This window comes from Hakea prostrata, chromosome 3 (genome assembly GCF_041222555.1).
Source record: "Hakea prostrata isolate BN-2017 chromosome 3, UWA_Hpros_2, whole genome shotgun sequence".
Lineage (NCBI taxonomy): Eukaryota > Viridiplantae > Streptophyta > Magnoliopsida > Proteales > Proteaceae > Hakea > Hakea prostrata.
In genome coordinates, this window is record NC_142602.1 from 44276686 (window position 1) to 44294315 (window position 17630).

Genomic DNA, 17630 nt, shown 5'->3' on the forward strand with positions numbered 1-17630 from the left:
TCTCTCACAACCGTTTGGCATAAGTACCGGCGCATGTCAGGGAAAAGCCTAACCCAATGCAAGTCATCTATTAGTTACATCAACTCAGGTCCAGATACTTCCATTCCTCGTCCCTGACGATCCTTTCCGGTATCCTTTCCACTAGAGTCCTAATAGTACCTGACTACGGACTCATCAACCCTATTGATTATCCACATATGGTAAACGGGAAGCTCTCATGTCCCCTCACGGATCATTTCACCGGTCTTGAGCGCCCATGAGCCCAAGTTTAGCCATATGCAACCCTCCAATAAATGGCCTCTTTCGAGTATCCACAATGTGATCCATGTCCTCTCATGGATCTTTTCACTGGTCTTGAGTGCCCACGAATCCCCATTGCTACCACGGGTCGTTCGGTCTCAATACCCTTCCGATTTGGGTATGATATAACAGGGGTATATCCTAGCCAAACACTGCTAGACAGCCCTAGGTATGACAACCATTGATTCGGGAAAGCGTCGATGGGCATCTTCGGAAAATAGCCCATACTATTCCCTCCGATGTCTAAGGACAGAAGCATCAATAGGATACTCCCCATTCCCAAACCAAACTTAAGCAAACATATTCTCAGATCAGTCATGACATACACAACCAACAGTTCATCATATGCAAGAGAATGTAAAAGCAAAATCAGATTAAGCAGTAATCAGTAACTCATATAACATGAATAATGAAAAAGATAATATAAATAAGTGCTACTGTTCTCACAATAGGAGATCAGAATTAAAATACAACAATAGTAGGTAATCTCATAGTTTCATAAAGTAGAAACCAAAGAACAAGCAATCTATGTAGTTAAGGAATCAACTGTCCTTACCTGATTATCGAAGAATATGATCCAAAACCAAAGAGAGCAACTCCAAACTTAGCAAATAGACTCCTAACAATCATAGATACAACATTAGGAAAGATGCCTAAAAGATCAGAGAGCAAACGAATCAATTCGGGCGAAAAGCGAAGCTACTGACTCCTTTGGTCGAGTGCTTGGTAGACTGGCCCAGTCGACCAAACAGTCGACCAAGCAAGTCAGTACGGAATTGTACAGACTGCTTTGGCCATAACTTCCTTGTTTGAAGTCGGAATGATCCGAAATTCGAAGGGGAACTTCCTAAGGTATATTCGGATCATATAGTAAGATAAAAAACATCAAGTCATTGGGAAATTTTGGGTTCTTGATTTAACCCAAGAATTTAGGGTTTCAACCTTATGGTTCCCATAAAAAGGTTGAGATCACAGAATGAAAGAAAATTAAATAATTGGCCAAAGGCAATAAGAAAATCATAGGAAAACTAATTTAGGTTACTAGAAATATTACCCATGAGGTTTCCCTCGCATGGGAGGTTAACAAGAGTTTCCAGAACTCCAGCAAGGGTTAGGGTTTCAAGAAAATCTTCGGCTAGGGCTGAGATCATGATGATGATCATAGATCTCAAAGAAACGAAGGAGATCACGAAGGGATGGTTGCAAGGATGCAGCATCAACTTCCTGATCTCAATCAAGAACAAGATCAAGAAAAGAAAATTAATAATTCAGAAGAGATACTAACCTTGAATTGTAAGAACAGAGAAGAGAGGTTTCAGATCTGCAGAGGAATCTTCAAAATCACCAGAGAGAGTTTCGGAGAGATCTTCTCACGTTCAAAAAGTGTTTAGGAGGCTGCCGTTACTAAGAAACTCGAAGTAGGGTTTAAATAAGAGTGAAAAACCCTAATATTACAATTTCTCGGATTTCACCTTCCTTTGGTCGAGTGCTTGGTCGAGTGGCCCACTCGACCAGTCAGTCAACCAAGGTAGAACAGCAAGGTTCAAACAGGGATTCGGAGGGCTATACAGGGTCAAATTTAATGAGGTTTTCTTCTACGAGTCAATCAAGAAGTCTAGTTTCGGGAAATATATTCGGATTGGGCACAAAAATTCATTAGGTATTTCAACTAATTCACCCCTCTTCGGTGCGCAGATTCAGAACAAAACTGATGGCTCTCATGGAAAGGCTAGGGGTAATCAAGATTCACCCTAGGAAAAGAGAAACAAAGAATGCACAATATGAAAAGGTGTTGGGAAAGTTTCCAACATAACATTAGGGTCTTAGATATGGTTACCTCTCAAAAGAGTTGGTTACCTCCCATGAGAGTTACCCATAATTAACTCTCACAAAAACAACCCAAGATAGATAAAGGAACATCTCATTAGTATTTGAAAATCAAGAATGGAATTAGGAAGGGTCTACCAATGAGAGAAAATAATGTAAATAAATTCAAAGGAAAGAAATCCTAATATCTCATGGGAAGACTAGGGAGAATAAGGATTCACCCTAGGGAATAAAGATAAATAATTCATAATAAAGAAAGTCTTGGGGAGGATCCAATGAATTAATAGAAACTAGAAGGGTTGCCAATTGGTCTAGGGAAAAACAAAGATTAACTCCTCAATCATGAGGACACAAGGGAAGGTCATGGTAATAGTATGAGACCTTCCCCACAATCATAAAGATAGGTAGAAAATTCAGGGAAAGTATCATCAAGATCGTTGGTGGAATCAAATTCAAGAATCATCGCCATATGGCTTCAAGAACATAGAGTGAATTGGGGAATTCACTCTAGGGCTAAAAGAATTAGAGAAGAGGTTATTACAGCAGTGTAATAACCTTCTCATAATCAGAATATCAAAAGTAGAGAAGAAAGAATGAATTAAAGAAGAAACGAATTGAATACCAACCTTTTAGAAGAGAAACCGATGAAGAAATCTGAACAGATGTTTGAGGGTCTTTCTTGGCTTCCTAAGATTTTCAAAGATAGTAAAACTGAAATCACGGTCAAACTTCAAAGTCAACATTAAACAAAATTGAAATCACGGTCCAACTTTAAAGTCAACATTTAAACTAACCCTTCTTTACCCAAAACAGATAGGGTGACCTGGCTAGGTTTGGGTTGGATTTCACATTCTCCCCCCCTTAAAATAATTTCGTCCTCGAAATTGGGAGAGAACTTGTTTTCAAAAAGGCAAGGGTACTTTCCTATTATCTTGGCTTCCTTTTCCCAAAGTCCACGGAAAACAAATAACAATAAGTCTTTTTGTAAGAAAACAAGGAGTAAATCTGACATGCTTTGAAATCAAATGGAAAGTATGATCATGGCTTCATGAAGATTTCACAAGGATCATGGCGAAGATTAATATGAAGACCATAAAACTTTAAGAATGAAAGGAGATTGTAGAAGAGATGGTTGCAAGGATCAATATGTTACAAGGATGCAACATCTACTTCATAATCTCAATCTCAAAGAATAAATTATAGCAAGAGTAGATCAATACAACACAAGAGAGATTACAAATCTTTGATTGAAGAATAGGAGATAAAAAGCTTGAAGTCTTGAAACAATTAGAAGGAATAACAAATCATGAAGATCACACTTGATTTCTCTTCGAAATCATCATGTGGAGAATTCACAAGGTTATAGAGTGTATGGAGATCCACTCTAGAACAGCAAGGATAGAAGGATCAGTCATGGGAATGATTTAAGATCATCCTCCTATCAAAGGGAATGTAAGGCACAAGAAGAAATCGTGGAGAGAATAGATCAACTTTGGGGTAAACTTCTACCAAACGAAACTAGGAAATTCGTACAACAGAGAATAAATTGAACAATGCATATGGTATATATGTATTTGGTACAACAGCAAGGTTAGAAATAGGTGGGATCTCACAATCAGGGAGGGGAAAATGAAGGGCAAATAAAAAAGAAAAGAATCTGAGGAGAAATATATTCATCAATAGTATTAATTAGGGATAATTACTATTGTCCCCTTGTACTTTGGTTTTATTACTAATCAAACCTCTTTTTTTATGAAATTACTATTGCCCCCCTCACTTCTAACCATGTTGCTGTAACATCAAATATGTAATGTCTATTTTGCCTTTCATTAAAATTAAGAAATTAAAATATGAAACTACCCTCATTTATAGAAACTATATTGAATGTTATATCCTTAAAATTTTATATTTTAGAATCAATTTTGGCTTTCAATGGACACATATTTATGGTTGTTGAAACTCTCATGTTCTACTTAAATTTTTCACAATCACAATGATGGAAGTTTTACAAACAAATTAGCATATAAGATGCTAATTGATAAGAAATTTGATAACATGTATAATGGTTAGCATATATTAGGTGATTTTCAATTTTCAACTTTAAATTACATTTTATATTTCCTAATATTTTAGTTTCTATTTTAAGTTTTATTTAATCACAGATTTCCTTTATTTGGCGATTTCTTTTTAGAGAAGAAAAATCAAATCTTTCCTTTATTCGGTGGTTTCTTTTTGGAAAAGAATAGTTAATTTAAAGTTAATTTTGTTCCCATAGTTAATTAAGGGTAGTATTATAACTTGACAAAAGAGTAAGTAAGTAAAGAGAGCAAGGTTATTTTTGAGATTTTGAAAAAATATATAGATGCTACATCATCAGTAAACTAACGGAGCTTAACGGTAGGAGGCATTGGTAATTTTAGACAAAGTTAAAGGTTGGATTAACAATTTTAAAAAGTACAGGAGATAGAGTAGTAATAAAATTAGAGTACAAGGGGGCAATAATAATTATCCCTATTAATTACAATGATATTTGAAAATCCAACCTCTTGGATTAGAGAACCGGCCAAGGAACTCCAATCTACACTTGGAAAAGAACCTTGTACTTGATTTTCATGTTTCTCCTTTTGCACAACTTATCAAAGTTTCCATTTAAAAATCACCACTCCAAATTTAATCTCATTCAAAAGGGAAAAAAAACTACGACCTCGCTTGCTACCCTCTTTGGCAGCTGTGGCCATAGCTACAACATGCGACTGGTGGTAAAGACCTACTTATGCTTCACACTGCTAAATTGAAATTATTTATCCCAATTTGTTCCATCTTCATATTGATCTCTCTTTCCATTACTAAATCTTAACCAACAACAACAACAACAACAATAAGCCTTTTCCCAACTAAATGGGGTCGGCTACATGGATTCTTGCCCTCCAATCGGTTCTGTTCAAGGCCATGCTAGATACAAGGCCTAAGCTATACATATCCTTTCTCACCACTTCTCCTAAGGTTATCTTAGGTCTACCCCTAGCTCTTCTAGTTCCTTCAATATGGATTATATCACTTCTCCGAACAGGAGCATTTATAGGTCTCCGTTGAACGTGGCCGTGCCACCTCAAACGACTTTCTCTAAGCTTATCACTTATGGGAGCAACTCCCAGACCAACTCTAATATGATCGTTTCTTATCTTATCCATCCTAGTTTTGCCACTCATCCATCTTAGCATTCTCATTTCTGCTACACTGAGTTTATCTATATGATTCTTTTTAACAGCCCAACACTCTGCACCGTACATCATAGCTGGTCGGACAACGGTCCTATAAAATTTTCCTTTAAGCTTTAATGGAATACGCCGATCACATAAGACCCCGGATGCACCTCTCCACTTCATCCACCCTATTTTAATTCTTTGGGAAACCTCATCTTCTAAATCACCTCTTTTACTTATGATTGAACCTAGGTACCTAAAACAATCACTCTGAGGAATCTCTTTATCGTCAAGTATCACCACTTCATCATCTGCCCGATCATGACTAAAGTTACAAACTAAATATTCTGTCTTTGATCTACTAAGTTTAAAGCCTTTTGATTCCAAAGCTACTCTCCATGATTCTAATTTGGTATTAATCCCCACTTGGGTCTCATCAATCAACACAATATCATCCGCAAAAAGCATACACCAGGGGACCTCATCTTGAATGTCTTTGGTTAATTCATCCATTACCAGTGCAAATAGATATGGGCTTAAAGTTGACCCTTGATGTAGCCCAACTGTTATCGGGAATTCATTACTTTGTCCCCCCACTGTTCTAACACTAGTCACCGAACCATCATACATATCCTTAACTATATCTACATATTTACTTGCAACACTTCTTTTCTCTAGTACTTGCCAAATTAACGCTCTAGGGACTCTATCATAAGCTTTTTCTAGGTCAATAAATACCATATGAAGGTCTTTCCTACATTTTCTATACCTTTCCATAAGTCTCCTAATTAAGTAAATAGCCTCCGTTGTAGATCTTCCCGGCATAAACCCAAATTGGTTCTCCGTAACTGTAGTTAAGTGTCTCAACCGGGTTTCAATTATTCTCTCCCATAATTAACTAAATCTTAACCAATTTTGCTAAAAAGAACACATTTTTTTCTTCATTCTAGATATCTGAACTAATTGGTGACGGGTATCTTGTCCCTCTGGAAACATATACGGAAAGCATTAAACGTTGTAGTTCGTTGTTTTGGATTAGATCTGTGAGGGGAAATTTCCTGAATTTCCCTCATGCCTTCAATTCAAGTCATCAGGGTTTTTTGATTCTGCCATCAAATTTACAATGTCGCCATTTATGTCGGTGTAATAGGCAACTATGAGGTTTGGCTTTAATCACAATAACTACCACAATACTATTTGAGCACAATTGATTCTTCAAACAACAAATGTTCATGGGAAACCTTTATACTGCAAGTGTTGTGATTTGCAAGGTTTAAGTTGTAACAACCCCCGTATCTTTAACCCGGAATCCATGTTGCAGGTCTGATAACCCGAAGGTCAAGCCAGAATAAGTTGTGGAGATTGAAGTCCATGATCCATACCCTGAGTCAATGGATCTGGATTCTGATGGTGAAGAACCTGCCTTACTGGGGAAAATGGGTCACCAGTCGGAGTTAAGTTGTGTTTGAAGATGCCCGAAATCAAGGTAAGAACTCCCCCACATAATGTATAAGGTTAGGTTTGAGTTGGGGATCAACCCCTTGAGCAAAACACCCAAGTACTAAAAATTACTAAGGGGCGGTTGCTTAAGGCGGTTGATTGGCCCCAAGCGACCTCCAGATATGCTTGCGAGAATTTTATCCTATTTTGCCTTAGTCCCATATATATAGCAAACCCCAACCTTTTTACTCATTATTCTAATCGGGATTGCTGCTGTGGACGGTTAGGAAGCAGAGAACACGTGTTGGAAGGTGAGAGAAGCGTGGTTTGCAAAGAAGATCCAATCTTTCTTCCGTTTTGTGAATCAAGTGGAGGTAAGTGATCCCACACTCTTTATTTCTTTCCTCATCTCATTGAATGGTGTAGATCCATCCTCTTTGTGGATTGGTAGTTAGTTAATTGTATTGGTTCTATTCCCTATCAATGAATTTGATTAGATCCTGTACGAAAATGGATCCTTTAGATCTAATTGAAGGAGATGTTTTGAATATTGAATCTTTAGAATTTTAGTATGTTGTTTCGTGCTTGTGTTTAGACTCCTTAAGGGTGAAATTTGAATTTAAACCTTCCCAAAATCGAATTAAAATTGGGAGATCAAAAGTTAGAATTTCGAACTTAGAGGCTGTATATAACATGGGCAGTCGCTTGTCCAACCAACTGCTCCAAGCGACCGGCTGGGTCACAGTGGCTCTGTGAAGTTGGTCTTTGCGCTGATTTGATTTATGTCTTATATATGTTTTTGCAATTCCATGCCTAGGTGTTCTTTGAGGTTCTTTGAAACTAGTGTGGGTGAAATGTACTCGCATTTTAGTGAGTTTTTACATAATTACAGGTAAGGACAATTTCTTATATATATATATATGTGATGATATGCTATATGATGAACTGTTTAATTCTTATATTATTCATTGCTCGTGTAACTTGCTGCAGTTGTATAATTCATTAATTAATAGTTGAATGTATGTTGTAGATAATGTTATATGCACTTTATTACCTTGTGATATAGAATGAATGATTATGTTATAATGGTTGGTGATATGATGTAATTGTGATGGAAGGGTATCCATTTGGGTATCCATAGCTTGGGATATCAGAGGGTTGTGGTATGAGACACATGCTTACTGATGCCCCCAGCACTATCATGATTGTTGGATGGCATACCTAGGGAGTCTAGATTTCATGACTAGGTACCCATACATGCTACTACCCTTTCGGTAGGGTAATTGAAGCCGAATGACCCGTGACAATAGTGACGTAACTCTGTTTCATCCTACAGTGGTAACCAGTCCGTGTGGCGATTCAGTGGTCCACTGTTGATCATGCATTGGTAGGGTTGCATATGTTAGGGTTGGGCTCATAGACATCCAAGGAGTGGCCCAGGAGTTGTGAGGGGTCATGAGAGCATCCACCCCAATAATATGTGGATGACCATAGGGTTAGGGAATGGAGTCCAACAGCGGTAGCTAGTCCATGAGGGTTCTCATTCCTAGGTAGGGAAGGATACTAAACCGAGTTGGTTGGTGCCATAGGGGAAGTATCTAGACTACATGTAGTATCTTATTGTATGACCTTGCATTGGATTAGAAACCCCGACATGCGCCATCTGTAATGGCCTTTTCTCTGATTCTATTAACCCTAGAGTGAATCCCCAATTAACTCTATGATCTTGAAGCCATATGGCGATGATTCTTGAAATTGACTTTACCGATGATCTTGATCACTCCCTCATTATTTTTCTACTGATCTTGGTGATTGGGGGAAAGGCCTCACATCAGTGCTACAACCTTTCCTTCTATCCCCATGATTGTTAGGTTGATTTCGTCTTTCCCCCTATCCTCTGTGAACCATATTGGGTCATTTTGTGAGAGTTGATTTTGGGTAACTCTCATGAGAGGTAACCAAATTGGGAAAAACCTAATCCTCTTTTAATTCATTGGATCCTCCCCAACACTTTCTTTATTGTAAATTTTATGCTTCTCTTTGCCTAGGGTGAATCTTTATTCTCCCTAGTCTTTCCGTGGGATACACGGATTCTAGTTGGTAAAAGCCCTAATTGTATGATTATAATTTGTTTCCTTTCACATTATGTGAAACCTTGTTTTCTCTCATTGCCCTACCCAATACCTTTCTTGATTTTAAAATACTATTCTTTCTTTCTTAGAGTGGGAATTCACTCTATGTTCTTGAAGTTCTTGAAACCATATGGTGATGTTTTTATTTCTCGATGTTCTTGTTTCTTGATTTTACCAAAATTCTTGATTACTCCCTTGTTATTGTTTTTCCTACCAAAGTTGGTGATTGTAGGGAATGTTTCATACCATTACCATGACCTTCCCTTGTGTTCCCATGATTATGGGTAGATCCCTATCTTTCCCTTTGCTCTTTTGTGAGCTATCCTGTGCATGTTGTTAAAGAAATTTTGGGTTATCTTCAAGAAAGGTTACTCAATTGGGAACCCTATTATTTCTGATCCTCCCCAATGCCATTCTTGATTTTGAATTACCAATTCTATGTTTCCTTTACCCTCTGTGAACTTACCTTGGGTTATTTTGAGAACCAATCTAAGGGAACCTTCATGAGATGATATTCAATTGAGAACCCTAATCTTTATTAATTATTGGGTCATCCCCAAAGCTTTCCTTGATGTGGTTTCGTACTCTTTATTTTTCCTAGGGTGAATCTTTATTCTCCCTAGCCTTTCCATGAGAGCCATGGTTAGTATATGTTAAGACCCTAAATCTTTATGGCTCAATCAAGATCCTATCTTTTGACCATGATTTGATGCTTAGACCTTCTTAGATAGTCTTAATATGTTCTAGGAAGCTCCCCTTCGAATTTCGGACCAATTGGACTTCAAACGAAGAAGTTATGGCCAAATTAGGGTTTATAGCCCCGTACTGTTCCATTAGTCGACTAGGCCAATAGACCAACCAATCGACCAACACAGGCAGTAGCCTCAAATCTGCTTTGTTTGCTTCCGTTTGACTTTTAATCTTCTAGGTTTTGTTCCTAATTATTATTATATGCTTGTTTAGGGTTTAAATGCTAGTCTTGGACCTCTTCCTCACTATTCTTTGGAATCCTTTAAAGATTACTTAAGGTTAGGATGGTTGATTCCTAATAACCTAATAGGCATGTCTACTTGTATTTGTTTTAGAATTACATGATCATATCACTGTTGTAATTAGTTTCTTATAATTATATTGCTGCTATAGTTCTTCAACTACAATAGTACTTGTTCTTATAATTCAATTGTTATTTCAATTATGAATGATTCTGTGTTGTATTATCGGTTGTGCTTGTGAATGACTGATTGGGAATGTGATTGCCTAGGTTGTGATTGGGGATTGGGGAATGCCCTTTTGGTGTTCCTGCCTTTGGACATTTTCCTATGGTGCCCCTTGGCACTCTCCCAGATTACTGGTTGACATACCTAGGGCATGTCTAGAAGTGTTTGGCTAAAATGTCTGTCACATCCCACCAGCCGGTACCCTAACTGGCATACCCGAGGGAGTGATCCACAGCCCAAAAGATCAAGTTTAGGAATGATCATATCCATTTCGCACAATAACATAATCAAAAGCAAGAACAAATCATAATGTTCAAGTAATTTATAATAAAAGTCAAGAAAGGATCTCAGAAGGATCATTATAGAATATCAGAGTGCGGAATAACAAGATACCAAATCAAAAGAAAACTGTAGAGTATAGCGGAATTATACTCCACAAACATATGCGGAAGGTAGATCGAAATCTAAATAAAGCACTAAGCTAATACAAGTAAAGTAAAAGATAAGTCTAGAAGAAACAAAAGAAATCTAATCCACATCTTCAGTCAACTCTTCTTCTCCTTCAATCTTATCTTCTTCACCTTGCGCTTCTTCATACGGACCGTCAAAGAAATCCGAACCTGTAGAGAAGTCTAACAACAGATTGTACAAAAAGGAATGAATTTCGAAAGAAACTCAGTAAGGCAAGTTAATCCATAACAACATAAATAACATGGAAGCAAACCATAACAAGATGCAATGCAATATGAAACAAGTAATTTATGAATGCATCTAAACTCTATGTATGCTGGTCTCTATGGTAGACATGCTTTAAGTCATAGCACCGTACTTCTCTGGGTAGGTCACGCATACGGCTCCTGTTGGTAGTGGGTCCGGGCATCCCTCTCGGACAAACCATGGTAGGGGGTTAAGTCAACACACTCTCTCACAACCATTTGGTATAAGTACCGGCGCATGTCAGGGAAAAGCCTAGCCTAATGCAAGTCATCTAGTCAGTTACATCAAGTCAGTTCCAGATAATTCCATTCCTCCCCTTTCGGGATCCTTTCCGGTATCCTTTCCACTAGAGTCACGGATATTACTCACCGGACTCATCAACCCTATTGGTTATCCACATATGGTAAACGGGAAGCTCTCATGTCCTCTCACGGATATAACTCACCGGTCTCGAGCGCCCATGAGCCCAAGTCTAGCCATATGCAACCCTCCAATAAATGGTCCCCACAATGTGATTCCCGTCCTCTCACCGATATAACTCACCGGTCTCGAGCGCCCATGAATCCCCATTGCTACCACGGGTCGTTCGGTCTCAATACCCTTCCGAATCGGGTCTGATATAATAGGGGTATATCCTAGCCAAACACTGCTAGACATCCCTAGGTATCACAACCAATGATTCGGGAAAGCGTCGATGGGCATCTTCGGAGAACATCCCATACTATTCCCTCCGATGTCCAAGGACAGAAGCATCAAAAGGATACTCTCCAATCCCAAACCAAACTTAAGCAAACACATTCTAAGAACAGTCATGACATACACTGTAAAATCCAGCTTTTACCTAACCTTGACCCGACCCGGTCATTGTTATGTTTGTAGGTCCAAAGACCCGAAGTGGTTGTAGGAGGGACTTATGGGCCCTACTGGTTGATGACGTAATGTCGGGATTCCAGTTTATGGACATTGATGATGCTGCTCCTTCCTTGAGCACATTACCAGTGCTAAGTTAGAATCTGCGCACTAATGAAGAGCGAGACAGTTGAAATAGCAAACGGACTCCTGTGCATAATCCGAAGGTACTCCCTGAAACTAGACCTCTTGAGTGAACTGTAGGAGAAAACCCCATGCAATTTGACCTTGTATAGCCCTCCAAGTCCGCACCTAAAGTTGCTGAACTATTCTGTAAAATTTCTGCAGAGATTGTTTTGGTCGATACTATTGGTCGATACCATCGACCAAAGGTATCGACCAACAAGTCTGCTGAGCCCAGATTTAAAGATTCTTGGAATAGTCTTTTCTATTTATTTATTCCTCGAGACTGGAGCCCTATTTTCACGTTTTTAACATCTGGGAACGTGAGAGAGCCTCCCAAGAACTCCTCCTTGGTAGTGGTGAAGCATCTTCTTCATCAATCATTGCCAACCACTCATTCCTACTTTCTTGTTCCACTTTAAAGGTATGACTCTCTCTCCTAATCACTTTCTCACTCATCTTTTCTCTATTTTACTGTTGGGACCATGGCCAAGGTGCTGCAACCTTGCATACACCTTGTCATGAACCTTCTAAACCCCATACAATGATGTTTTCACCGATATGACTATGATTGATTCACCTCATGATCATTGACTACACATTTCCATGATTTATTGCTTACCAACTTGCTTTATTTACCAAAACTGAGATGAAGCTCATGATTAACCTAATCTATACCTTGCATATGTGCTCCATGTTACTTCTAAACGATTCCCTACCTAATCCCCCATGTTTTCCCCTAATTTGCATTGAGATATAGCCAATGCCATGATCTACAACTCTTAACCTTAATATGTCAATTTGGGGATTTCCAAATGGACCATTGGATTATGAAAGTTTCTTGATAATTAGTGTCCCCATGTTGTGCTTAGACTATCCTCCAAGTTTCATGTCAATCCGAGACCCGGAAGACCAAATCTGGGCAAGAATCCGAAAAGCCAGCTTGCTGTCCTGGAATTGATTTGGTCGATACTATTGGTCGATACTATCGACCAAATGTATCGACCAATAGAGTTGCTGTCAGCAACTTTTGCCCGTTTTGATTCGTTTGATCTCCGATTGTTCTGATTTCTTCTCTAACCTTTCATATATGCTTGTTTAGGACTTTAAGACTATTTGGGCCACTGCTTGTGATCTTGGACCATTCTCTTCTCCGATTCAAGGTAAGGATAGTTATCGATGTAATTACCTAGGATATGGAAATCTTGACTTGGTATTCCTAACCTAGTAAATATAGTTTCTATTTCATATTCTTATCGTGTTAGACTTGCTACATATGTCTTTTAATAGTAGCTTTGTGTTTACATTATATTACTTCAATGTTTTATCATGTTTATCAATTTCAATATATGATGACTTATGTCAATGTCATGAATTGAATGTTTATTATGACGTTGTATCTTGTGAACTGATATGATGAACTTGGGCATGTGATTGCTTAAGTATAACTTGGGATTGAGGGGTACCCTCTCGGGTGCTTCTGTCCTTGGACATCGGAGGGAATAGTATGGGATGTTCTCCGAAGGTGTCCATTGACGCTTTCCCGGGTTATTGAATGACATGCATAGGATTTGTCTAGATGTATGGCTAGGATGTCCCTATCATATCAGACCCGATTCGGAAGGGCATTGAGACCGAACAACCCGTGGTAGTAGTGTGGATTTGTGGGCGCTCAAGACCGGTATCCACTCCGTGAGAGGACATAAATTGCATTACGGTTACCCGAAAGGGGCCATTTATTGGTAGGGTTACAAATGGCTAGACTTGGGCTCACGGGCACTCAAGACCGGTGAAATGATTCGTGAGAGGGACGTGAGAGCTTCCCGTTTACCATTTGTGGATGACCAATAGGGTTGATGAGTCCGGTGAGTAATATCCGTGACTCTAGTGTGAAGGATATCGGAAAGGATCCCGAGAGGGGAGGAATGGAAGTATCTGGAACTGGCATGATATGATTAAGTAGATGACTTGCATTGGGCTAGGCTATACCCTGACATGCGCCAATACTTAGACCAAACGGTGATGTGATAGAGCGGTGACCGAAACCCCAACCATGGATTTGTCCGAGAGGGATGCAGGACCCAATTCCCCCGGTGATGAGTGATCGAGACTACCTAAAGAAGTATGGTGCTATGACTTAAAGCATGTCTACCATAGATGACCAGCATACTTAGAATAAAGTCATATTGCATTATATGCCTCATATCATCTGCATCATTTTATGATTATCTTGTGGTTTATGTGTGGTGGGATAACTTCCTTGCTGAGTTCTTTTGAACTCATTCCTTTTCTGTTGCAATATTTTGTTAGGCTATTCTACAGGTGATTACTCTGATGGCACCCTCCCTGAGGCGGACCCAGATACCTCATACTACCATCCGGAGGCTGGCTACGTTGAAGACTTCGGTGACCATACCGAAGAAGATTACTAGGCGTACCAGGGTTAGCCCCGGAGTTGTATGGGAGCAGTCATGTTGGGTCTCCATGGTCCTCAACTTTGAAGAAGATATATTTATTATGGAGGAGACTTATGAGTAGTTACCCCTTCTTTTGTGACAGTATACTTAGAAGAATTGTAATAACTTTAACTTACCTTTATAACTTGAGACTTGTACTTAACTAAATTTTGACCTCACTTCCGTTTGGTGAAGGAGTGGATTCCGCCCACTGCCTTCTTAATTTATTTGATTTGATATTTATTTCCGCACTCTGATTATGTCTGACACCTTATTTCTGAATTCCATGATCATTCATTGTTAGTTTATGATTATTATCTGTTCATGATTGTATTATCGTCGATGTGGATTATGTGGTCCCTGAACTATGGATCTTCGGGGCTGTGGATCACATCCCGGGTATGCCAGATAGGGTACCGGCTGGGTGGATGTGACATACACAACTAGTAGTTCATCATATACAAGAGAATGTAAAAGCAAAAATCAGATTAGGCAATAATAAGTAATTCATATATCATGAATAATAAAAAGACAATATAAACAAGTGCTACTGTTCCCACAGTAGGAGATCAGAATTAAAATACAACAATAGTAGGTAATCTCATAGTTTCATAAAGTAGAAACCAGAGAACAAGCAAATCTATGTAGTTAAGGAATTAACTGTCCTTACCTTGATTATTGCCGAAGATAATCCAAAGATCAAAGAGAGAGGCTCCAAACTTAGCAAATAAACCCCTAACAAGCATAGATACAACATTAGGAAAGATACCTAAAAGATCAGAGAGCAAACGAATCAAACTGAGCGAAAATTTAAGCTACTGTCTTCATTGGTCGATTGATTGGTCTACTGACCCAGTCGACCAATCGAGTCAGTACGGGATAGTGAAAACTGTTTTGGCCATAACTTCTTCGTTTGAAGTCGGATTGATCCGAAATTCGAAGGGGAACTTCCTAGGATGTATTAGAATCATATAGGAAGATAAAATCATCAAGTCATGGTCAAAAGATGGGTTCTTGATTTGACCCAAGAAACTAAGGTTTCAACCTTTATGGCTCTCATGAAAAGGTTATGATCACGGAAAGAGAGGGAATGATTGTTATCAAGAAAATAACAAGAAATCATAGAAATTCTGGTTTAGGTTAATAGAAACATTACCCATGAGGTTGATTACCAAGTACAACCTAACCCTAATGAAGACGTGGGGGAGATCTTAGTCCGAAAATCAATGTCAAAAGGTCTATAACATAGGGGTTAGGGTTTCATCATACATAACCGATGGCTCTCATGGAAAGGCTAGGGGTAATCAAGATTCACCCTAGGGAAAGAGAAACAAAGAATGCACAATCCGAAAAGGTGTTGGGAAGTTTCCAACAGATAAAAGAACATTAGGGTCTCAGATATGGTTACTTCTCATAAGAGTTGGTTCCCATGAGAGTTACCCATAATTAACTCTCACAAAAACAACCCAAGATAGATAAAGGAACATCTCACTAGTATTTCAAAATCAAGAATGGAATTAGGAAGGGTCTACCAATGAGAGAAAATAAGGTTCTCAATTAAAGTGAAAGGAAAGAAATTCTAATCATACGATTAGGGATTTAAAAACAAGGATCCGTGTATCCCACGGAAAGACTAGGGAGAATAAAGATTCACCCTAGGGCAAAGAATTTACAATCAAGAAAGGTTTTGGGGAGGGTCCAATGAATTAACAGAAATAAAAGGGTTCCCAAATTGGTTAACCTCTCATGAGGGTTACCCAAGAATTTCCCCTCAAAATCTCTCCCTTTTGGCTAGGGTTGAGATCATGACGATGGTCATAGATCTCAAAGGATGGAATGAGATCATGGAATAGATGGTTGCAAGATTGCAGCATCTTCTTCCTGATCTCAATCAAGAACAAGAACGAAGAAAGAATAATTTAGAAATCCTAATTAGGTTAAACATGGATCATGAAGAAAATATAGTATGATCAAGGATAAAGAATTAAAGATGGATAGGTTACAATTCTAGTAAGGGAAACACATTGATTGGAGGTTAACAAGATCAAACTAAGGGTTCTTGGTTTGATCCAAGAAGTTAGGGTTTCACCTTTTTTTTGGCTTGTAGGAAAAGGTTGAGATCGCAGGAGGGAGGGAATTGATGATAGGCCAATTACAACAAGAAGAATTAAAGAATATTGAATTTAGACCAACCTCCACATTACCCATGAGGTTTCCCTCATATGGGGGTTACCAAAAAGGTTCTCATGATGACCACACAAAGTTAGGGTTTCAAAGGTTAGGGTTTCAAGATTAGGGTTTCAAGAATTCAACTGGCTAGGGTTGAGATTATGATGATGATCATAGATCTCAAGGAACAAGATGAGATCATGGAATGGATGGTTGCAAGAGTGCAGCATCCTCTTCGTGATCTCAACTAAGAACAGAATTAAAGAAAGAAAATCAGAGATAGAAGAAAGAGTGAGTATACACATACCTTTGCTGCAGGAGGATGAAGATTTCTTCAAGTCTTGTGAGAGATCACCAAGGAATGCAAGGGAATTGATTAGATTAGGGTTCTAACTCGTTCCAGAGGCTTAGGAGGCATAGGAGGCAAAGTAATCCCGAGATTTGGACTTAAATAGAGGAGACAAGACCAAATTGGTAAATTCAGAACCAATTGGTCGATTGGATTGGTCTACTGGTCCAATCGACCAATGAGTCGACCAATCAGGACAGCAAGGCTCAAACAGGGATTCGGAGGGCTATACAGAGTCAAATTGAGTGAGGTTTTCTTCTACGAGTCAATCAAGAAGTCTAGTTTCCAGAAATACTTTTATATCAAGAATTGGAGTTTATTAGGTCCACAAACTAAGCTCACCTTCTTCGATGCGCAAGCAGGATTTTCCAGACATAGTTCAGCAACTTCGGACAGAGATTTGGAAGGTTATATGGGGTCAAATTGTGTGAGGTTTTCTCCTACAAGTCCATCAAGAAGTCTAGTTTCGGGAAATATATTTGGATTGAGAAGAAGAGTTCATTAGATATTTCAACTAATTCACCCCTCTTCGGTGCGTAGATTCAAAACTAACACTGACAATGCTCTCAAGTGAGGGGCATCATCGACAATGTCCATGGGCTATGATTCCGACACCAAATCATCAACCAAAAGGGTCTACAAGAAACAAGCTAAGATCAAATCAAGGTCCAACTTTAAGGTGTAACATTTAAACTAACCCTTCTTTACCCAAAACAGATAGGGTGCCCTGGCTAGGTTTGGGCTGGATTTGACAATGTCCCTGTTATATCAGACCCGATCGGAAGGGA